This window comes from Bos grunniens, chromosome 3 (assembly GCF_055505025.1).
Source record: "Bos grunniens cultivar Pamir isolate PY7600 chromosome 3, Bosgru_T2T1.0, whole genome shotgun sequence".
Classification (NCBI taxonomy): Eukaryota; Metazoa; Chordata; class Mammalia; order Artiodactyla; family Bovidae; genus Bos; species Bos grunniens.
Genome location: NC_141167.1, coordinates 120474788 through 120499208, shown reverse-complemented (window position 1 = coordinate 120499208; position 24421 = coordinate 120474788). Strand labels below are relative to the sequence as shown.

Genomic DNA, 24421 nt, shown 5'->3' with positions numbered 1-24421 from the left:
CTGCTGGTACCATGTGACCTGGCCTCCTTGGCCACAGCTGATTAGACTAGAGGCCTTGGCAGCCAGACCACAGAGGATGCTGCCTCTTAGAGACATGGATATAACTGAAGTATTAGACCTCCCTCTCAAAATGTGAACTAAAGATTCAGAAAGTGAAAGTGAAAGTGAAGTCGCTCAGTTGTGTCCGACTCTTTGCGACCCCATGGATAGTAGCCTGCACCAAGCTCCTCCGTCCATGGGGTTTTCTAGGCAAGAGTACTGGAGTGGGTTGCCATTTCCTTCTCCAGGGAATCTTCCCGACCCAGGGATGGAACCCAGGTCTCCCGCATTGTAGATAGGCGCTTTACCATCTGAGCCACAAAGATTCAGAGAGCAAGTCAATTAGTCAGTAGGGAGGAGAAATTAAAAGACACAGAGGAGGGATTTCGCTGGCAGTCAAGTGGTTAAGACTCCACGCTTCCAATTCAGGGGACATGAGATTGATCCCTGGTAGAGGAACTAGGATCCTGTATGCTACAGGAGTGCCACCAAAACAACAACAAAAAAGACACAGAGGAACAATCATAGGCAACTCTCATGAGGTCATGTGTGTCAGAGGCTGTGAGAGCTAAGAGGAAGCACAAACACAAGAACAGAGGAGTCCTGTGCAGTGAGCTCTGAGCAGTAGACCACCGGTGGCTGGCTGCTGCTGACCACACAGCATTAGGAGCTGGGGCTGCCAGGAGGTGACGAGGTCAGGAGAGTGGAGCCCTCATGAATGGGATCAGTGCTTTCATAAGAAGAGTTACGAGAAAGCTTTTTCTCTGTTCTCCGCTATCTGAGGATACAAGCCCGTCATCAGCAAACCACATGGTAGGTCTGCCAGCACCTTTATCCTTGGACTTCCCAGCCTTCCAGTGTGACATAAATATCTGCTGCTTATACCACCTAGTCTCTGGTACAGTAAGTCCCCTACATACAAATGAGTTCCATTCTGAGAGGACGTTCATAAGACCGATTTGTTCCTAACTCCAGCAAACTTAGCCTACCTCTCCAGAGTGCATGCATGCTCAGTCATGTGCGACTCTTGGTGACCCTATGGCCAGGTTCCTCTGCCCATGGAATTTTCCAGGCAAGAATACTGAGTGGGTTGCCAGTTCCTACTCCAGGGGATCTTCCTGATCCAGGGATCAAATCCTGGTCTCTTGCGTCTCCTGCATTGGCAGGCAGGTTCTTTACCACTGCTGGCAGTGCCTGGGAAGCCTAATAGTACTATACTGCAATAGGTTTATAATAGTTTTCAAAAAATAATACGTACATTAAAAAAGCAAACACAAAAGATAAAGAAAACATTTTTAATCTTACAGATTAAAAGGTACAGATGGTACCTTGAAAAGTATAGTACAACAGCTGGCATACAAGCATGTGAATAGTTGGCACGCCCACTCACATCTGTGAAATTTCACAACTTGAAGGTTTGTATGTAGGGGACTTACTGTAATTTGCTACAGTGGCCTGAACTGACTAAGACAGTTCCTCTTGGTCTCTGTCGGGACTCCAGGATGTGCTGTGCTGGGTGGTGGATGTTCTTCCTGGGGCATTTCATCAATTCTGAGGTCTCATCTTCCACCATGTATCGAAGGCCTCAGATCTGTATCACAGGGAGACCACTCCTTATCAAGTTGTAAGACCTATAATAGCTCTCCTCACCTTACCTGTTTCTGGCTTTAACTGCTATATTAGTCATAACATTAGTCATAGCAGGAGGCACCTGGCAGGAGAATTCAGTGCAGACTCTGGAGCTGACTTCCCAGGTCCTGGCCTGACCCTCCCACTAACTAGCTGGTATCCGGGGATAAAGTGCTTCCTCTTCAGGGCCTCAGCCTTCTCATTTTGAACACAGAGGTTCATGATAGTACCTATCTCATAAGTTGATCTGAGAATTAGATGAGCTTAACGGGTGGAACAGAGGAGGCAATGGCACCCCACTCCACTACTGTTGCCTGGAAAATCCCATGGGTGGAGGAGCCTGGTGGGCTGCAGTCCATGGGGTTGCGAAGAGTCAGATATGACTGAGCGAATTCCCTTTCGCTTTTCACTTTCATGCATTGGAGAAGGAAATGGCAACCCGTTCCAGTGTTCTTGCCTGGAGAATCCCGGGGACGGGGGAGCCTGGTGGGCTGCTGTCTATGGGGTTGCACAGAGTCAGACATGACTGAAGCGACTAAGCAGCAGCAGCAGCAGCAACAGGTGGAAAGTACCTACAACAGCCCATGGCACATAATAAACCTTCAATATATCAGAAACCAGCTTATTCTGTGCTTGTCACTTTGTTAATTTAATTTTTAAAGTAACCCTATGAGATCTTAAGGGATTTATCCAACTCCAGAGCTTAAATTCTAAAGCCAAGATATATGTATTGTTAGTCTTTGACTAACCCCTTGCAGAGCTGGGTGTTCCCTCTTTGGGTGGCCACCATACTCACACCGTGCTCAATTCACCCCACTCACTGTCTCACAGCTCACAGTGGGCATCAGCTCTCCACTAAGCCACCAGCTTCTTCTTGCCTGTGAAGACTGGGCTTTGTTTCCCCAGTAGAATGCCTGGTTCACAAGTGCTCATGCTTAACATGTGTTGCTAAATAAATGAACTCAGGAAAGTGTTCATAGAAATAGCTACTCTGCATCCTTTCTTCTTCCATATAGTCTATAATATGCAATTTATATTAAATTACTTTTTAATTGATCACAGGTTTTTATAGAAAACTTATATTTACACACAGAATAATTTGGACATGGAACAACAGACTGGTTCCAAGTAGGAAAAGGAGTACGTCAAGGCTGTATTTTGTCACCCTGCTTATTTAACTTATATGCAGTGCACATCATGAGAAATGCTGGGCTGGAGGAAGCACAAGCTGGAATCAAGATTGCTGGGAGAAATATCAATAACCTCAGAGATGCAGATGACACACCCTTATGGCAGAAAGTGAAGAAGAACCTCTTAATGAAAGTGAAAGAGGAGAGTGAAAAAGTTGGCTTAAAGCTCAACATTCAGAAAACTAAGATGGCATCCAGTCCCATCACTTCATGGCAAATAGATGGGGAAACAGTGGAAACAGTGGCTGACTTTATTTTTTGGGGCTCCAAAATCACTGCAGATGGTGACTGCAGCCATGAAATTAAAAGACACTTACTCCTTAGAAGGAAAGTTATGACCAACCTAGACAGCATATTGAAAAGCAGAGACATTACTTTGCCAACAAAGGTCTGTCTAGTCAAGGATATGGTTTTTTTCAATAGACACGTATGGATGTGAGAGTTGGACTATAAAGAAAGCTGAGCACCAAAGAACTGATGCTTTTGAACTGTGGTGGAGAAGACTCTTGAGAGTCCCTTGGACTGCAAGGAGATCCAACCAGTCCATTCTAAAGGAGATTCATCCTGGGTGTTCATTGGAAGGACTGATGCTGAAACTCCAATACTTTGGCCACCTGATGTGAAGAGCTGACTCATTGGAAAAGACCCTGATGCTGGAAAGATTGAGGGCAGGAGGAGATGGGGACGACAGAGGATGAGGTGGTTGGATGGCATCACTGATGGCATCACTGCCTCAATGGACATGGGTTTGGGTAAACTCCGGGAGTTGTTGATGGACATGGAGGCCTGGCGTGCTGTGGTTCATGGAGTTGCAAAGAGTTGGACATGACTGAGTGACTGAACTGAACTGAAAGTGTGTCTTAAACATGACCTTTCCAGAGGCAATGTTCCCATCTTTGAGTCCATACATTTTAATGTGACTCACACATTAAAAAACTATTTAATTTTAGAATTGTTTTAGATTTACAGAAAAATTACAAAGATAGTATAGAGATTTTCCACATACTCCACACCCAGTTTTCCCTATTATTGATGTCTTATGGTACATTTGTTTCAATTAACAAGACATATTGATACATTATTATTAACTAAAGTTCACAATTCATTCCAATTTCCTCAAATGTTTTTTTCCTGTTCCAGCATTCCACACTACATTTAGTCCTCATGTCTTCTCAGTCTCCTCTTGGCTATGGCTATTCCTGTCTTTTTAGACCCGGAAAATACCTAGTTACCACAGAGTTCAGGTCATCCTCTCCACCACAGTTCTGGTTGGATGTGCTTCCCCTGGAAAGGATTTTTACATCCAATCTTGGGGCGTTAAGGGGAAACCACAGAATTTGTTTGTGCAAGAGCCTGATACCCGACCACCTTGGGGGAGTTGGGGTCCAGGGTGGGGGGGGACACAGCACACTTAGAGCCCCCACACAGCAGTGGTATAATAATGCCAGTTTCCTGGGGGTTTCTTCTCCCAAATCCGTCCTTTAGGCGTCTCAGAGCCAGGGACCTTGTTCTTTCTGGTGAATTTTACCCTGCTCTCACCTGGCCAGCTCTCAGGGGAGAGAAACAGGAGCCCCTGCCTCACAGTCCTGCATTTTCACAGCAGCCATAAATCTAGGGAGATCAAAATTAATACCCCACCTTGCCCCTAGACACTGTTAGTCACATTAGCCACATGCCTTAACGCCTCCCATACTCCTTTTTAAAAAGATTCTCTCTCTCCTTCCTCCTTCTCTGCACCTCCTTCATCCTAGTTCCTTTCCCCACTCCTGACCAGGCCAAGATTAGAAACCAACAAACAAAAGAATGTCTAATCTTGTCATCTCTGCTCTGTTTCTTTTCATTTCCTAAGCTAAATTCCAAATTGGTAATTACTTTAGTCATCCCCAAATCCAGCCTTCCCTGTGGAGTCGGCCCCCTGAGCTCTTTTCCTCACTCTTTCATGAGGCTGGAACATGGTTTGTAAAAAGCTTCTTTCCCTAAATTACCAATTTGTATTCTCTCTAGAACCTTGTCCCTTTGCAGAAACCGGTCATCTTAGTTAAACCTGAAGCTGCAAAAGCATCCAGAATATAACCTCTCTTCTTGTTACATCTTCTACCTTGTAGCCAGTTAATGATACAGAAAGCTAGCTGCTGTGCCTGCTGCTCAGAGGAAGATGAATTAAGAAAAGGCTGGTGCGAGGCCCTGCTGAGAATGGGGCCAGGCCCTGGGCTAAGATGGGATGGAATGTGCAAAGGGCTTTATGAAAGCTTGGGCTGGATGTGAAACTGTGTACAGCCATACTGACCTGCAAGGCTGCTGATGAAAAACTAAAAATAGGGTGTGTCAATTTTCCCTATGAATTTGCCACTTTCTCAGAGTAGCTCTGACTTTATCCTGTGGACAGGGCAGGGGCAGTTTTCCTCAAATTGCAAACTGTACCTCCTTACCTGGCTCTGCCCCAAATAACACTCTGATGCATTCCACCTGAGAAGTTTCCTTCTACAAACAGATTGGCACCTCCTCTTTGCATTTAGGACCGAAACCCATGGGGTTACTGTCCGTTTTTTGAGAAGGGGTTTTTTGTTGTTGAGGCTAATGGTCAGAAATGAGAAATTTGGTATGTGTAACTTTTTAGGAATTTTTTAATGTGGACCATTTTTTTAAAAAGTCTATCGAATTTTGTTACAATACTGCTTCTGTTGTATATTTTGGAATTTTTTGGCTGCAAGGCATGTGGGATCTTAGTTCCCAAACTGGTGACTGAACTGGTGACCCCTCTCACTGGAAGGTGAAGTCTTAACTCTGGACTGCCACGAAGTCCCAACTTTTGTTATTTAAAAATCAATCAATAGTTTTTTCAAGTGAAGTTATAAGAATTCATGCTCTTTCATTAGTTATCCATTCTGGGCTGAGGACTCTCAAAAATTAAGTATTCATGACCCATTTGCTCTGCTAACATTCACTGAGCCTGTGTGCAGGCGTGGTGCTACATGCTGGGGATACAGAGGGACAGTGCACAGGCCTGCTCTGCGAAGCCTAGATGGGAGGCGGACAGAGACTTCTTACAGAAAAATTGTGTGTGTGCAAAAGTATGGTGTGTGGTGTGATAGAAGCCTCAGCATATTGCTATGAAAGAACAGGGAGGGAGCACCTAACTTGGGGGAAGTCAAAAAAGTTTTCACCAAAATACTGACATTTCTGCTAAGTTGAATTAGTATTCTGACATCGGGTTGTTGTTATTTAGCTGCTTAGTCCTCTCTGACTCTTTTTTGACCGCATGGACCGTAGCCCACAAGGCTCCTCTGTCCTTTGGATTTCCCAGGCAAGAAACTGAAGTGGGTTATCATTTCCTTCTCCAGGGGATCCTCCTGACCCAGGGATCGAACTCGCGTCTCTTGCATTGGCAGAAAGATTCTTTACCACAGAGCCACAGGAAGCCCTTGACACCCTGTGTTGTATTGCAATTCAGTTATACCAGAGTTAGCATAGATGCCCAAAATTAGGGGTATAGTCACCTACGAGACTGCCCCCACTACAGATACCAGCACAAATTTAAGGGATCCTCAGCCACCTGTACTTCTGGCTGATTGGCTGTAAACTCAGGAGTTCTTGTGATGCCTGCAGGTTCCATAATTTGCTGGAATGTCTGACAGAACTCAGGAAAGTGCTACATTCCAAGTTCAGTTTTATTATAAATGATACAGACCAGAAACAGCCAAATGAAGAGAAACACAGGCTGAGGTCTGGGAAGATCCCATGTACTCTTCTTATGGAAAGAGGGTGCATCACTCTCTGTGTATATCAAAGTGTTCACCAACCTGGAAGCTCCCCTCAGCTTTGGTGTCCAAAGTTCCATCATACATGCATAGCTGGTTAAATCACTGGCCCCATGATTAAACTCAATCTCCTGTCCCCCTTCCCTCTCTGGAGGTTGAGTTGGCTCAAATACCTAACCCTCTAATCACAGTCGTCCCAGTGACCATCTCCCACTCAGAAGTTATTTAGGGGCCAGGATGAGTCACCTCATTAACATAATGACAGCACAATGATCCATGGGGCTCATGAATAACAAAGATACTTCTATCACTCTGGAAATCCCAAGGGTATGAAAAGCCCCATGCCAAGAACCTGGGGAAAAATTTAGACAAATCCTTTATAAAACAAATTTTTTATACTAACATATGGTATGCTGGGAAGAAATTCCATCAAGTGATTGAAGGTGGCTGCAAGGGTCAACTTGAAGATCACTGGCCTAAGCTGACCAAAACTAAGCTGAAGATACCCCTTGGCCCCTGTAGACAGGGCAGCAGGTGAGCTTAGCTTGCATTAAAGATAAAATGAGTTACCTTTGTTTCTCTTCGCCTTCATTCTCAGTTTTGTATCTCTCTCCACTCTTCTTTTTTCTGCAGTTTCTTTTCATCAGTTTCTCCAACTTTTCCTGCCTAAATTGCTTAAAGTTGTGGCCCAAAGCCACCCCAAAGCCTACTGAAACCCCATTACATCAGATAGTCCTCCTTTCTAACTGCCCCCCTCCCCAAGACTCCGAGTCAAATGTAGATCCGTGGAGCCCCTCCATTGTGTCTCATACCAGTAGACAGAGTGAAATCCTGTGGAAGTCATAGTAACTCAGGGTTTCTATTCTTTAAAGCTGTCCCAACTCCGAAACAAAATCCTGGAGATTTTAACAGAAGCTTTGGGAAGAAGAGAGGAAATGACATCCCCTAGAGTCTCTTTGATGTGAGCTCTGCCTTACATCATGGTCTTCCCTTTATCACTGAATTCATCCTTGTCCACTTCTGGGAGGTAGGAAAGAAATCATCATTGTCCTTGCTTGGCAGACTTAAGGTTTGTCCCAAAATGATGGCCATGAAAGAGAGAGGGGTTCCTTTGATGGCACATACACTCTGTGAATTCTCTCTCTCTCTCCTTTGTAAGGGTTGGGGCGCTGGTAGGAAAAAGTTATGTAAAAGAGGATAAGGATCAAATTGTAAACAAATAAAAACAATTTATTTCCAGGAGATAATGATTTTAAATAAAAATTCTCGTTTTTCTCAGAAACGTTGAGATTGGGTGAAAGGGGAAGATTTTTTTATTTTCTTAGAGAGTCCCTAGACATCTCCCATTCATTCATTCAACAAATGTTTATTGAACATCAATAATGTGCCAGGTACTGTTCTAGATGCTTGGAAAATATCAAGAGCAAGGAATGAAATTGAAAAACGTCCCTATGCAAATAATCTCTTCAATAAATGGTGTTAGGAAAACTGGATAGCCACATGTAAAAGATAGCAACTGGACCATTATCTCATACTATACATGAAAATTAAAATGAATTAAAACTTGAGTGTAAGATCTGAAACCATAAAACACCTAGAAGAAAATGTGGGCAATAAGATCTATGACATCAATCTTGAAGATGATTTTTTTTGAATCTGATACCACAAGCAAAAATAAATAACTGGGATAATATCAAACTTAAAGCCTTCTGCACAGCAAAGGAAATCTCAACAAAATGAAAAGACAACCTAGTGAATGGGAGAAAATATTTGCAAATCAGATAAGGGGTTGATATGCAAAATAGTTTTAAAATTAGACAATTCAAAAGCATAAAAATCAAACACTTTAAAAAATGGTCAGAAGTTCTGAATGGATATTTTCCCAAAGAAGGCATATAGATGGTCAATAGGTGCATAAAAGGTGCTTAACATCACTAATTATCAGGGAAATGCAAATCAAAACCACAGTGAGATATCACCTCACATCCATTAGAATGGTTATTATCAAAAAGTCAAAAAATAACGACTGTTGCAAGGATGTGGAGAAAAGGGAAACTGTGCTCTTTGGTGGGAATGTAAATTGGTACAGTCACTATGGAGAACAGCGTGGACACGCCTCAAAAAACAAAAAATAGAACCACTATATGATCCAGTCATTTTACTTCTGGATATTTATTCAAAGAAAATGAAAACACTAGCTCAAAAAGATACACATCTCCATGTTTATTGTAGCATTATTTACAATAGCCAGGATATGGAAAAACCTGTGTCCATTGGTTAGATGAATGGATCAAGAAGATGTGGATCAATAGAATGTTTTTCAGCCAGTGAACAGGACAAAATCATGCCATTTGCAACAACATGGGTGGGCTTTGAGGGCATTAGGCTAAGTGAAATAAGTCAGAGAAAGACAGATACTGTATGATCTCACTTACATGCGGAATCTTAACAAACAAACAAACAAAAAACTGAATTCATCAGAGCTGCAGAGAATAGACTGGAGGTTGCCCAAGGCAGAGTATAATGGGGTAGGCAAAATAGATGAAGGGGGTCAAAGGTACAAACTTACAGTTATAAAATATTAAGTCATGGAAATGTACAGCATGGTGACTATAGTTAATAATATTGTGCTGAATATTTGAAAGTTGCTAAGACAGCAAAGAGTCGGACACAACTGAGCGACAGAACTGAACTGAACTGAACTGAAGAGAGTAAAAGTTTCATCACAAGTAAAAAAAATTTGTAACTATGTGTGGTGAGGGATGTGAACTATTTATTGTGGTGATCATTTCACAATTATACAATATTGAATCATTGTTGTACACATGAAACTAATATAATATTGCATGCCAGTTATGTCTTAATGAAAAAAGTAAAAAGGCAGGCAATATACTTCAATAATTTCCAAGATCTTTGTTATATAAATGCCCTAGGCAGAGCTGAGTTAATCACAGATGAGTTTAAAAAAAAGTAGAACAAAGAGTTTCAGATGTTTCTATTAGTTAAGTGAAATAATCTTATGAAAAATGTTGTTTCTCATAAAATATTGCTCTTACTCTGCAATAATTAGTTTTGGAAATGCTTAAGCTTCCTTTGTTTTTGAAGTTGAGATGTGATAAAAATTTATAGCAATTTAAAAAAAAGAAGAAGAAAAGAAGAAGTCCTTGTGCTGGGGAAATTTACAGTTCTTTTGAGGAAAGGAAAACAAACCAATAAATACATAATATGGCAGATGGTAATAATTGCTGGTTAGCAATTAGAGAGTAAGATAAGGGAGGGGACTTTATATAAGGACATCAAGAACAGTCCTGCTGTGAGGTGATCTTTGAAATGAAATGAGAAATTAAGAACACTGAGGAGAGAGTTTTTGGTAGAGGCAACAAGTGAAAAGACCTTTAGGAACAGTCTTTACTTCTCACATCAGGAACTTGCTGGAGGTCAAGTGGTTAAGACTCCATGCTTTCACTGCAGTGGGAACAGGTCCAATCCCTGGTCTGGGAACTAAGATCCTGCCTGCCTCAAGGTGCAGCCAAAAAAATAATAATAATAATAATAAAAAAATAAAAATAAATAAATGAAAGAAAGGAGATGAAACTAGAAAGCTAGGTTGGGGTAATATTTTTAATTCTCACAACCTTAAAAGTCAGTACTATAGTTATCCCTTTTTTAAAAACTCTTTGCTTTACCAATTTCTTCAGCCTTTTCCTCTTCCCCTTTCTCTAATCTTTCCTCCAACTTTTCCTCCTTTTCCATCCCTGATTTTCTCCCTCTTGACAGTCTTATCTAGCATACTTCCTGGAGTATGCCCAATCTTACCCAGAAAATCATTTTTTTTAATTCTTTTTTATGGTGGGGGAGAAGTGTACAAAGTCACTCACTCACTCTGCCTCAGTGAGTGACACTCAGGCCACATGTAGCGGCCATGTGACCAGGGCACACTGCTGAGAAAGCCCTTCCCCAGTTCTGGGCCACCACTGGAACAAACCTCAGCTCCTCAAACCATGGGGTGAAGACTTTCTGTCAGTGTCTCCTGCCAACTTTGAGGAATACGGGCAGCAGGACATGGGATGGAGAGAGAGGGATTGTAAAAACACATTTCTCTGTCTGTCAGCAGTCAAGCTGAAAACTCACCAGGATCTGCCAGGTAAGACTTCCTAGTTCATGAATTAAAATCAGAATGCTTAACTCTCTACTTCTGTGATAGAGGAAATAGAAATTGTTCAGCTTGTATTAGTTTTCAGGACATGCATTATGTTTTTTAAAACAAAGTAAAAAAAATCTCTCTTAACAGTAGCATGATTTCCACATACTCTTCTCTTTAACCTATGTCAAAAGATAGGCAATGACTGAACCTCTTGACCTTTAAAGAAAATTCTCATTCATATGTACAAAGATAAACATTGCCATAAATATGAAGTTTAAGACTCTTAAGATAAGAAATGCCTGGTGGAGGTAGTATCTGCCTTAGACAGAGACTGAAGATGGATTGAAACAGTCTCTCTAATTTGTTTCCTCTTTTCCATCCTCATATTCCTAAGTTCCTCTCCTCTCTCCTGTCTCCACTGCCACTATGGAAAACAGTAGGGAGGTTCCTCAAAGAACTAGAGTAGCCATATAATCCTGCCATCCTACTCCTGGGTGTATATCCAGAGAAAACTAGAATTCAAAAAGATACATGCACTTTAATGTTCACTGTAGCACTATCTACAACAGCCAAGACATGAAAACCACCTGAAAACAATTGTCCGTCAATGGAGGAACGGATAAAGATGTGGTACATGCACACAGTGGACTATTACTCGGCCCCAAAAAAGAATGGAATACTGGCACTTGCAGCAAAGCAACTTTTGTGGACCTAGAGATTATCATACTAAGTCAGTCAAAGACAAATATTATGTGATATCACTTATACATAGAATGTAAAATATGATATAAGTGAGTCTATCTATGAAACAAAAACAGACTCACAGATATAGAGAAAAGACTTGTGACTGCCAAGTGGGAGGGCGGTGGGGGAGTTTGGAATTAGCAGATGGAAACTATTATGGATAAACAACAAGGTCCTACTGTATAGCACAGGGAACAATATTCAATATTCTGCAATGGAAGAGAATATGAAAAAGTATATATATATATATATATATATATATATATCTGAATCACTTTGCTGTGTAATAGAAATTAGTGCATTATAAAGCAATGATACTTCAAAAATAAAAACCCACACTGAGTCATGCCATTCCCATCTCTCTACCACCACCTTTGTATCATCTGCAGTTTATGTCTCTGCTGTTGTTCTCACCACATTGTAGGGTGAAAAATTCATTTCCACATGGCCTCCACAATTAGCAGGCAAACTTCTAACTTCATTCATCTCTGCATGGTCCAGGCCACTGTTCAAGTACAGGAATGGTACATGAACAGCTAAGTGAATGAAGGGGCTAATTTCTGAGTGGAATTTGGAGCCCTGCCTGGGCTTTACCATTCATATTGCAGCCACTGCAACAGCTTTTCTTGAGGCTCTTCTCAACTTTGAAGACTATTCTTTGTGCTTGTGTTCATTTACATCCTGGCTATATTATAAGCTTCTCCTTGTCTTTGTGTTTTGTCTGATTGAGATGAAGAGGTCACTGGTTTTCTCTCATAGAGTGTTTGATGCACTTCAGATGGCAAAACCCAATGCTGAATGTATGTAGTCAGTGGTGAGCTGTTAATTCCCAGTACATGCCAGAATCATCTGCCAGAGTCAGAATGGTGCCCTGAGAGTCTTAGATAAACAGACTCCCCTGGTGGTCCAGCGGTTAAGAATCCACAGGAGATGTGGGTTGGATCCCTACACTGGGAAGATCCCACATGCTTCAGGGCAACTCAGCCCGTGCATCACAACTACTGAAGCTCTCCTGCCCTAGAGTCAGGCTCCACAGCAAAAGAAGTTCTGGTAATGAGAAGCCCATGCACAAGAACTAGAGCGTAGCCCCCACTCACCACAACTAGAGAAACCCCCACAGCAACAAAGATGCAGTGCAGCCAAAGGTACAAAAGTAAATTAAAAAAGAAAACAGCTAGAAAATGACTTCATTTGTTCATTCACTCATTCATGTATTAGTTGAATAAGAAAATTTATTCAATAAATGTGTGAACTATTAACAGAGCCCCCGTTATCCCAGGTGGGCTTCTGTGGTGGCTCAGTGGTAAAGTATCTGCTACTAAAGCAGAAGACATGGATTCAACCTCTGGGTCAGGAAGATCCCCTCGAGAAGGAAATGGCAACCCACTCTAGTATTCTTTCCTGGAAAACCAAATGGACAGAGGAGCCTGGTGGGATACATTCCATGGCGTCCCAAAGAATCAGACACAGCTTAGCGACTGAGTAACAAATCTTAGGTATAAAAAGTATAAGAAGAAACATGGTATGTGTAGTTATAGGCCTTATTGTGTTTATAGTCCAGAACCCCTTGGGAGCCTGGGGAAATGTGTGGCCTAGATTATAGAGCTGGAATACTTTGTAGTTTCCCATAGTTGCCATGAAGACCTCAGGCAGAAGAGGAAGGAGGGGACCTCTGGTATCATCTAGCAGTTTCTGATATTCTTCCATCTTAGCCTGAGCTGTGGTCCTTTCCCCAGCTGCAAATACCACCCACAGGACTTCCGATTCCAGATGGTGGAGTAGAAGGGCCTGTGCTCATTTCCTCCTCTGAGAGCACCAAAATAGCACCTAGCTGTTGAACAACCATCAACAGGAGGATGCTGGAAGCCACCAAAAACAACAACAACAAAAAACCCACATCCAAAGACAAAGAAGAATACACAGCGAGACAGTAGGAGGGGCACAATCACAATAAAATCAAATCCCGTACCCCCTGGCTGGGTGACCCACAAACTGGAGAACAATACCAAAGAGGTTCGCCCACTGTGGTGAAGGTTCTGAACCCACATCAGGCTTCCCAGCCTGGGGATGCGACAAAGGGACTGGGAATCCCCAGGGAATCTGGCCTGCAGGCCAGCAGGATTTGATTATAGGACTTCCAGAGTACTGGGGGAAACTAAGATTCTGGTCTTGGAGGGCACAAACAAAATTTTGTGTGCACCAAGACCCAGAGAAGAGGAGCAGTGACCCCATAGGCAACTGAACCAAAAATGCCTTCTAGTGTTGGAGGGCCTTCTGTGGAGGTGTGGGTTGGCAGGGGCTCACTACAGGTATGGGGGCACTGGAAGGTCCCTCTTGGTGTAAACCCTCTTGGAGTTCACCATTAACCCTACCATAGAGCCCATAGACCCCAGGACTTGGTCACCTCAGGCCAAACAACTACCAGGGAGGGAGTACAACCCCATCCATCAGCGGATAATTGGATTGAAGCTACACTGAGCAAGGCCCTCCCCACCAGAGCAAGTTTTTCCCACCACCAGTCCCTCCCATCAGGAAGCTTAAAAACCTCTTGGCCACATCCATCAGAGGTCAGACAGAAGAAGCAAGAAGAACCACAATCCCACAGCAACTATAACAAAAACCATATTACAGAAAGCTAATCATGATGAAAAAGCAGAAAATTATGTTCCTGATGAAGGGACAAGGTAAAGCCCCAGAAAAACAAGTAAAGGAAGTAGAGATTGGCAACATTTCAGAAAAAGAATTCAGAATAATGATAGTAAAGATGATCCAAGATCTCAGGAAAAGAATGGAGGCAAAGATTGAGAAGATGCAAGAAATGTTTACCAAAGACCTGCAAGAACTAAAGAACAAATAGAGAGCAATAATATACTAGAAGGAATCCAAAGCAGAATAACCGAGGCAGAAGAACAGATAAATGACCTGGAGGACAGAATGGTGGAAATCACTGCCACACAACAGAAAATTGGGGGAAAAAATGAGAAGAAATGAAGACACCCTGAGAGATCTCTGGGACAACACTAAATGCACCAACATTCACATTGTAACAGTACCAGGAGGAGAAGACAGAGAGAAAGGACCTAAGAAAATATTTGAAGAGATAATAGCTGAAAACTTACAGAACATGGGAGAGGAAATAGTCAACCAAGTTCAGGAATCACAGAGTCCCAGGCAGGCTAAACCAAAGGAGGAACATACCGAGACATAGCAATCAAACTGACAAAAATGAAAGACAGAGATAAAATATTAAAAGCAAGAAGGATAAAGAGACAAATAACATATAAGAGAATGGCCATCAGGCTATCAGCTGATTTCTCAACAGAAACTCTACAAGTCAGAAGGGAATGGCATGACATATTTAAAGTGATGAAAGGGAAGAAACTACAACCAAGAATACTCTGCCCAGCAAGACTCGCCTTCAGATTTGATGGAGAAATCAAAAGCTTTCCAGACAAGCAAAAGTTAATTCAGCACCACCAAACCAGTTTTACAACAAATGCTAAAGGAACTTCTCTAGGCAGGAAACACAAGAGAAGGAAAAGCCCTACCTGTAGAAAATAAACCCAAAACAATTTAGAAAATGGTAATAGAATCATACATATCGATAATTACTTTAAATATAAATGGTTTAACTGCACCAACCAAAAGACATAGAATGAATGGCTGGGTGGATGAAAATATGTGCATGCATGCACTTCCACTTACCACATCACTCTGCTTGACCCCCAAGCCGTATGTAATTATTTTATATTGTTAAGTTAATCATGTTCCTATTATGGCTTGCAATTTTAATTGTGTGTTATTTTTTGTTTGGCTATTGATTATGAAAACTGATAAACATTTTTTACTATTGTGATTATGTAACTACTACTCAACTTGATACCACTGTATCATGATTGGTCAACAGAAAAATAATATAACTCTATATCACCAAAATTAGGATCAAATAGAAAAACCTGTAATCACTTTTTAAATCTAGATGCATATCAGAATTCTCTTGAAAGTTTTGGAAAAATATAAATATTCAGTATAGCTTTTTTGCTCCAGAGCTCCAGATATGTTTCTGATGAGCAGCCACTGTATGATGATCCTTTACTTTTATCTAGTTTGCTTCACTTTTTCTATTTCATATTCAGTGCTCCCATTTCATTTTAGTTTATGTTTTCCAATTTCTCCATCTCTTCTCTTCTTTGATGTTCTTTCTCAAGCTTTTATCAAGTGTAATAGAAAAGCTTTTGTATTGCTGCTGTTCAGTTGCTCAGTTGTGTCTGACTGTGACCCCATGGACTGCAGGGCATCAGGCCTCCCTGTCCTTCACTGTCTCCCAGAGCTTGCTCAAACTCATGTCCACTGAGTCAGTGATGTCATTCAAAAATCTTGTCCTCTGTTGTCCCCTTCTCCTCCTGCCTTCAATCTTTATTAACATCAGGATCTTTTCCAGTGAGTCGGCTCTTTGCATCAGGTGGCATAAGTATTGGAGCTTCAGCTTCAGCATCGGTCCTTCCAATGAATATTCAGGGTTGATTTCCTTTAGGATTGACTGGTTTGATCTCCTTGCAGTCCAAGGGACTCTCGAGTTTTCTCCAACACCACATTTCAAAAGCATTAATTCTTCAATGCTCAGCCTGCTTTATGGTCCAACCCTCACATCCATACATGACTACTGGAAAAACCATAGCATTGAATGTATGGACCTTTTCGGTAAAGTAATGTCTCTGCTTTTTAATGCACTGGGTTTGTCAAAGCTTATCTTCCAAGGAGCAAGTGTCTTTTAATTTCATGGTTGCAGTCACCATAGCAGTGATTTTGGAGCTGAAGAAAATAAAGTCTGTCACTGTTTCCATTGTTTCCCAATCTATTTGCCATAGATATAATATGCATACTATATATATTTATATATGTGTATAAGCAGCAGCAGCATAATATATATATTTTGGAAAACTTATGAATTTTTGCCTAACTAAAAGAACTGTGGCATTTTGATTCCACTTGTTTGACTTAGTATGAATAAAATGTTAGATTTCTAATTAAAAAATATGCACAAGATATGCAACAAGCAACAAAGGTTTGCTGTATTCTGTAGCAAACTATAGTCAATATCTTGTAATAAAATATGTGGAAAATAATTTCAAAAATAATATATGTGTATTTGTATAACTGAATCACCTTGTTGTGTACCTGAAACATTGTAAGTCAACTATATTTCAATAAAATATATGTATTAAAAAAAATACCACCCACATGGGACTCTGGGTGAGGGAAAAGGGGCGGCTGACCTCTGGGAGCTTCAGGCTGCAGGTGATATATGCCATGGAGGGTGAAATAGTTGGCTCTGCCTCAAGGCTGGCCAAGGAGAGCTGCCATGAAGAAAATAATGAGGTGAATTAAACTCTAATTTGATTTTTATTTGGCTTCAGCAGCCAATAAAGGGACAGCAGTTTTCCAAGTCCTGTCACTGGTTGGAGGAATTCTTTGAGAACATCTGTTTTACTAATAGCAGTGACAATAAAAGCTTATCCTAAATTGGCCGATAGGCTGTCTTCCAAGCTCCTCTGAGCACTTTCACTGATCTTAACTGCACTTCCTTCCCACAGCAATCCCAAAGAAATGATGTTGACTTGTAATTAAGCTTCACTGCTGACCTCTTCTGCAGCCCTCTCCACTGCTGCCTACTCAGCCACTTGAATCGTACAGAGGAAGACCAGGATGGCCCAGGGGGGAGCCGGTCAAGTTAGAGAGCCAGAAAGCAGAGGGAAAGAACAAGGGGGTGACCTTCATTTATTCATTGTCCTTTGTTCAACACTGGCCATATGTGTGCTGAGTTTTCAGGGCTTATGAAAGTATTCAGATCTAGATGTGTGGGCACAGGAAAAGTGGGGAGAAGCATTTCTGGTTGGCAGAGAATTCTAGTTTTCTGAAACAGTACAAAAATACAGAAATTTCCTATTCTCTACCAAATCTTTTCTCTCCTTTTCCCCTTTCTCTTGCTGAGATGCCCAATTTTTTTTTAAGGCTTTATTGAATTTGTTACAATAACCCATATTACCTCATGAGTTTTTAACCATGAGGCATGTGGGACCTTACTTAGCTCCCCATCAGGAATGGAACTGTCACTCCCTGCACTGGAAGGCGATTCTTATCCATTGTACCACCATGGAAGTCCTTTTTAAAAATTTTTATTGATGTATAGTTGATTTACAATATTGTGTTAGTTTCAGGTGTACAGTAAAGTGAATCAGTTATGTGTATACATATTCCTACTCTTTTTTAGATTCTTTTCCTATAGGCCGTTACAGAGTATTGAGTTCCCTGTACTATATAGTAGGTCTGGTGTTTCTTTGGAGTGATGAAAGTGTTCTGTATTAGATAGTGGTGATTGAAGATCCTATTGTATAGCACAGGGAACTATATTCAATACCCTGTGATAGACCTTAATGAAAAAGAATATGAAAAAGGATGTATACATGTATAACTGAATCACTTTGCTGTATAGCAGAATTAACACAACATTGTAAGTCAACTGTACCTCAATAAAATATGTATTTTTTAAAGATGTGTTTAATAATGGGATAAATCTTCAAAACACAGTATTGGATGCGCAAATTAAGAGACTGCATAGCACAGAATTGCAGTGGAAGCACATTTACACAGAGATCAGCATTGTATACGCAGCATATGGGTATACACACATATTCCTAGACATGTGGCAAATATGGGTATCTGGGAGCTGGGTTGGAATGACACTCAGGTATAAGGAGACAGGTCTTCAATGGATCTTAAATGGGTTGATGATGATAACGTACCACAATTGAAGAACTTACTGACCTTCAAAGGTTATTCAAATATTGCAGAAAAGATACTTGTAAAAGAAGATGAGGAGATAAACCATCTAAAGAACAATGTAAGGCAAAACATAAAACTATGAGTAAATATTGTTCAAGTTAGAAGTCAATTGGGAAATTGACTCTCTTAAAAATAAAACAAAATTATTTTCTCTATTAAAGAATAGTATATAAATTACAAATATGAATAGACATATATCTTTCTATTGGTTTTAGCTAGTCTTTGGGGGGCTATTTTTGAAGTTATTCTCACACTGAAACTCAATATTGTAATTCTCTTTTTTTCTGTCCGTGTCATCAGAAGCACTTACTCATATCATTACACATTTGCACATTATACATCATGTAATAATTACACATTAAACATCGTATAAGTCAGACAACTTTCTGGCTATGTTGTTAGAAGATAACAGATTCAAAATGACTAACAGTCTAAAGGAGGGTGGGGGGAAGGATAAATTAGGAATTTGGGACCAAAATATATACACTACTAAACATAAAATAGATAACCCAAAAGGACCTACTTCATAGCACTGGGAACTGTACTCAGTATATTGTAATAACCTGCAATGGAGAAGAATCTGAAAAAAAAAAATACATATATATGTGTGTGTATAATGGAATCACTTTGCTGTATACCTGAAACTAACACAACATTGTTAATCAACTATAGTTCAATGAAAATTTTTGAAAATGACTAACAGTTAAAAATGCTAGGCAAATTTTGATTAATCTGAATACTCAGAGAATGAATTCTCATTTATAGAGTATTTACTTTAAAACTCATGGGGAAGAGAGGAAATACAGTTAAAAAGTTCAACAGCCCAAGTTAGAAAAATTAGCTTTTTCCCAGCAGTCTCTCAGCAATGATTTTTAAAAAGCTATTCTCAGGATGAGGGCAGATACAGAATGGAACAAAGACATCAATTGGATGGTTGAATGGGGTTGTTTTAAACTCATAGCTGAAATAATAATCTTAAAAGACTAGGTTCCAGAGAGTGGAAAGTTTTTTAAATTCCAAAAGCTGGCTTTGAACATCAAAAGCCAACTCCGGAAGGAAACTGGGCATAACATTTATCCACAAATCACAGAATAGGGAGGAATGCACAGCAAAATAGACTGCCTCCTGAGAACCGTTTATTACTGAGATAAGGAGCTCATAACAGAATGTAAATCAACTTTATTACAATGAACACTGTTTAGTTCAGTTGGCACTTTTGCTTTTGGTAGCCAAACTGTCTTGACGAAGGAAGCAACGTGTGGATTTATGAGCTGGCACAATGTCCTTTCTTATTGCAAATCAGCACTCTGAATAGCACTGACGGAAGAGATAGTTTTCCATCCCAAAGGAAGAGGGACAAGAGAATTGGGAAAGGAGAGCAAGAGAGGGCAATGTTGATGAGCTTCCTTGTGGGAAGGTTCAGAGCTCTGACCACTAACCCCACTTCCCTCTCCTTGGGTTTAATCTCAGAAGCTGGGTGTAGAACAAGACTGATGGAAACCTCAGAGAGTTGAGGGGGATAGGGCCTGAGAGACGTAGGCACTTGTACCTTGCTCAGGAAGATGTAGCCTAGGGGGATGGCCTGACTCTTATGAAACAACCTCCCTGCCCCTGCCATGAGGCATGGTGCCAGCAGTGGTCCCTGTAAATGAATGAATTACTTGGGGACTACTTCACAGCATCTTCAAGGTCTTGAGGACCAAAGATTTGTGTGGAGGGACAAGAAATATTATAAGAGGGTTAGTAGACCCCAGAGGTCTTTGGTTGGGATGCTGCTGCTGCTAAGTCACTTCAGTCGTGTCCAACTCTGTGTGCCCCCATAGACGGCAGCCCACCAGGCTCCCCTGTCCCTGGGATTCTCCCGGCAAGAACACTGGAGTGGGTTGCCATTTCCTTCTCCAATGCATGAAAGTGAAAAGTGAAAGTGAAGTCGCTCAGTTGCGTCTGACTCTTTGCGACCCCATGGACTGCAGCCTACTGGGCTCCTCCACCCATGGGATTTTCCAGGCAAGAGTACTGGAGTGGGTTGCCATTGCCTTCTCCATTGGTTGGGATGAGGAGGGGGCAAAGTGGTCTATCTAGCATTCAGCAGTCATGACAGTGCTTGACATCTACCACAAAGGTCGAGAGGAAGCTTACACAGCTGTGATGGCCCGCAGATAAGAAGACAGCCTTAGGGCAAAGGTCTCATCCTGTACCTCTTGCTGTGGGACCTGTAACTATACTTCTTACTCTCTCCATTATTCAAAACTTAGATTTACTCCCTCCAGTCCCCATTGGGAAATGAAGACAATGGACAGAAGCTAGAGCTGACCAAGTGGTTCTTCCTTGAAACACAGCTGAGCATTACATTGAAAAATGGATTGAATGGACAAGACTTGATTATTTTTTTTACATTGGTAGAAGTAAGGACTTACTGAGTTCAGTTAAAGGGAAATAAAGATACATCTTTGTACTCCCTAGGTTGTGACTGTATCAGTCAGGGTAGGCTAGATTATGCTGCAGCATCAAATGACCTCCAAATTTCAGGCACACCCAACACATTGACTTTGGGGCAGCTAGGTCTTCACTTCAGGACCCGTGCTGTTGGAGCTGGAACGTGGCCATTCATGGAAGGAAAGAGAGCTCTAGGAGGTCTCCCATCAATGATTAAGTGCCTTCATCCACAGGTGACACACATCACTTCTATTTCTCCCTCTCACAACTCAATGGCCTAAATCAGTCACAGGGCCCCACCCAAACAGGAGGTGCCAGGAAAGAAAAGAAATTGAAGTAACTCAGTTGTGTCCGACTCTTTGCGACCCCATGGACTGTAGCTTGCCAGGCTCCTCTGTCCATTGAATTCTCCAGGCAAGGATACTGGAGTGGGTTGCCATTTCCTTCTCCAGAGGATCTTTCCGACCCAGGGCTAGAACCTGGATCTCCAGAACTGCAGGCAAACTCCTTACCGTCTGAGCTACCAAGTGTTTTCCTTTTCTGTGTCTCAAAGGTGGAAATCTGAAAATATTTGGTGAACAGCACTAATGATTACCCTAGCAAGTGTAAAATTCTTACCTACAACATGACTTAGGACTTAAAAAAAAATAACAAAACTGAGATAAATACAGCATAGCAGGTAAGAGCATAAAACCTGGGGTTGAATTTTGATTCTGCCATTGCAAATGGTGGTTTGATCTTGACTAGGTTACTTACCTCTTTAACACTTAGAGTTTCCCCAGGGTTGGTGTATGTATTATAGAAAAATAACTTACTGGCACACAGAAGTGACACAATAAATAGCTATTATTTTCATCTTTAAAAAATCCTTTTGCTTCTTTCTTTTCTTTATAGCTTGCATGCTAAGAGTTCTAGTTAGTTGAATTCCAACTAATTGAAGGGTTTTTTTTTTTTTTTAAGTTCATTTGTTTTTAAAAAGACACTCAAGGGGGAAAGAATCAGGAGTTTGAGATTAGCAGATACAAACTACTATATATAAAATAGGTAAACTGTATAGCACAGGGAACTATATTCAATATCTTATAATGGAAAAGAATATGTACATATGTATAAATATAAATAAAATGAAATCACTTCGCTGTACACCAGAAACTAACACAACACTGTAAACCAACTGTGCTGTACTGTGCTTAGTCACTCAGTTGTGTCCGACTCTTTGTGACCCCATGGACTGTATGGGCTCCTCTATTCTTGGGGATTTTCCAGGCAAGAATACTGGGTGGGTTGCCATGCCCTCCTCCAGGGAATCTTCCCAACCCAGGGATCAAACCCAGGTATCCCGCATTGCAGGTGGATTCTTTACCGTCTGAGCCACCAGGAAAGCCCAAACCAACTATACTTCAACTAAAAAAAAAAAAAAAAAAAAACAGAAAAAAGAATATAATTGATACTCACATATATTTCTAGTGGTGGCTTTCTGGGGGTTACTTTGAACGATGTGTGTCTTGGCTCCCGTCCTGGAGTGGCCCTATATATATGTTCTACCCAACAATATAGTCAGATAAAAGCAGTGCTCAGTGGCTGAAGTGGTCTGCATTCCGTTTTGTGTGCTTTAAGTTGGTAGTGATTGGAAGCAACTGCTTCCCCACCCTTCCCCCACACCATGACTGACAAATGTGAAATCAGGAAGATAGCAATGGGAGACACATGTGAAGGAGACAGAGCAAGAGCTGGCACAAAACCACCTCCACCTCAAACCAGCATCAACATGATTCACCGTTAACCCTGTCAGATTTCCATGGGTAAACAGTCCTGCCACTTCTTTGGAATGAACCCAGAGCATCTATGTCTTACATCCTATGTCTCGGTTTCAGCCTAGAAAGGCCCCAGCAGAAATCTGGAAATAGCAGCACTCTCCATTCCCACTTCCTCCTCTCTCAGGGAGTTTAGTATCTGCTCTCTGTGGAGCAGAGCTCTAGAGGAGTGTTCCTCTCGCAGCCGGTGTTTCCATACCTGTCTCCTCTCCTCTGGGTCCTTCACCATCTGACTCCAGACTCGCCGCCGGAGAGGTGGATGAAACGTGGGGACCAAACTCGAAGGTGTTTTCACACATCCCTAGTATTCTCCTTCCTTTCGCCTTCTTCTCAAGGGCGAGGTTCGGTTTTAGACAGCAGTGAAAGGAACACTCTGAAAGGCACACTCCTCGTGTGTGTTCTTTTTAACCACTGAGGGACCAAGTTCTGCAGCCGAGAGCAAGATGCTAGACGCTGAAGAAGAGGGGCCATCAGGTGAACAGGCCTGGCCTGAGGCAGAAGGGTATTTTTGTAGACGTGGTTGTCAGCATTTCAGAATACCCACTGTTCACACTGATTATGTGGTAAATTGAGCTCAGAGAGTGAGGACTTCCTCTGCTTAGTTGTGTTCCCAGGTCACCCATCCCCCAAGTAACCCAGAAAATAAAACAAAGGCCCCAAAAGAATTTTTTTCTATAGACCAATCAATCCCCAGTGCACATTCTGCAGAGAGAATACAAAAATGTCCTTCAAGGAAGGACAACCTCAGAAATTTTGCTCCCTTTTAAAATTAATTTTAAAACCCAGTGGCAGGAGTGGCAAGAAAATCCTTTAGCATACCTTACAAAATGCAGGATAAGGTCAACCGTAAATAGCAGAGTCCCTCTCTTAACTTGGTTTGAAGGAAAGGTGAGACTGAGAGAAAGATACATGGAATAAAATATTTCACAAGAAAGGGAAAACAGAATGCTGAAATAAATGACAGGTATCTGCAGAATGAGAATTTAGACTTCCCGTAGGACACAGATGTCCTCCGTGAATTTTGTCTGGAAATGATGTTGGAAAGGTGAGATTCCAGGCTGCTTAGAGGTTCTCTGCCTCCTGAAGTAGCAGAGCAGAACCAGGGAAAATGCTTTAAATTTACAAGGTGAAGCATGGAGTGAGCCACCATTTCAGGAAATCAGCACCAGGGTTGACCAGCAGCCTTGGAAGTCACCTGGATCAAGAACAAAATGTGTGTGCCAGTGTGCACGCTTGTATATGCCCATGATCATTTGTAGATACACGATGAGGGAGAGAATGGTTGAAAAGTCATTGATTGAGCCCAGGAAGAAATGAGGCGATGCAGGAAGGTTACATCCCGACCTGCCAGCACCACCTGTGTCCCTGCCCAGCCCCAGGAATGTGGCCCCCACAGGGACTGCCTGCGCCGACGCTGTCCCTGAAAGGGCTGAGCCAGGTGTGGGAGGAGTGGCTGCCTCCTGGGCAAGGGCGTGTGCGGAGACCCTGGGTGGAGCTTGGGACCCGGGTCCCTCAAGTCTGCCCTGCTGACTCTGTTGCACTCCTGTTCCTGGTGACCCTGGGAGGAGGCGCCCCGTGATGGGAGCTTTGCACTGAGCCCAGTGATGACAGCGGGGCCACAGTGGACACCTCCAAAATGTGGCAGGAGGCCCACATGCGGTTTTACAGGATCACCAAGCAGATCCTGCAGAAGTCACTGGGGCTCTGAGCCTCGTCCCTGCACACAAGCATGTGCGCACATGTGTGCAGACACACCACCAACTGGTTTCTGGGGTCTCGCCTCTGGAACACTTGGTGACAGTGACACTGTGCTCGTGTCAAAAT

At 41.9% G+C, this 24421-nt stretch overlaps 1 long non-coding RNA gene across 1 annotated transcript; it reads right to left on the bottom strand.

Annotated features, from left to right (window-relative positions):
- Window positions 1–6509: 6509 nt before the first annotated feature.
- LOC147377107 (uncharacterized) lies at window positions 6510–22427 on the bottom strand. Its single transcript, XR_015161337.1, has 2 exons — window positions 22239–22427; window positions 6510–7785 (listed from the first exon to the last, which is right to left on the bottom strand). It is a non-coding gene; the product is annotated as an uncharacterized LOC147377107 (long non-coding RNA).
- Window positions 22428–24421: the final 1994 nt, after the last annotated feature.